General features: G+C 55.4%; 1 protein-coding gene across 1 annotated transcript in view; it reads right to left on the reverse strand.

Annotated features, from left to right (window-relative positions):
- LOC104461144 (testis-expressed sequence 264 protein-like) overlaps positions 1-446 on the reverse strand; it is a gene marked incomplete at its 5' end in the record, with an annotated part of 7525 nt that overhangs the window by 900 nt on the left and 6179 nt on the right. The gene's annotated exons all lie outside the window — the stretch shown is intronic.

Here is a 446-nt window from a genome sequence, read left to right on the forward strand (position 1 = left end):
GCAGGCAGGATGCAGGACAGGGGGAGCCTTCCCAGCTGGACTGGCACTTCTCCACATCACCCAGCTGCCAGCCCACACCCCCAGGGGCTGCCCCTGCCTGCCTGGGCAGACACCTCGCCCCAGCCCCACCGCCCCCTCCCCAGATCCCTGCCTCGTTAGCTCAGTCGACAGCCCAATTAAGGAGTCGACAACACAATTAAGGAGTCGACAATGAGATGAGCGTGTTGGATTGAGACCAGCAGCTCGGTGCTGTTGCCGGAGCAACCAGTTGGGAGACAAAACCCTCCTGTAAAACATTCATCATTGTTAATTACAACATCACAGATCCACGTGGTTAATTATGACATCACAGATCCATGTCACTGACTGTGACATCACAGATCCACATTGTTAATTCTGACAGTGGCAGCAAACACTAGGAGGGCTCCTCCATCACGGCCTTTCCC

Source organism: Pterocles gutturalis, unplaced genomic scaffold, assembly GCF_000699245.1.
Source record: "Pterocles gutturalis isolate BGI_N339 unplaced genomic scaffold, ASM69924v1 scaffold20367, whole genome shotgun sequence".
NCBI classification, from domain to species: Eukaryota; Metazoa; Chordata; class Aves; order Pterocliformes; family Pteroclidae; genus Pterocles; species Pterocles gutturalis.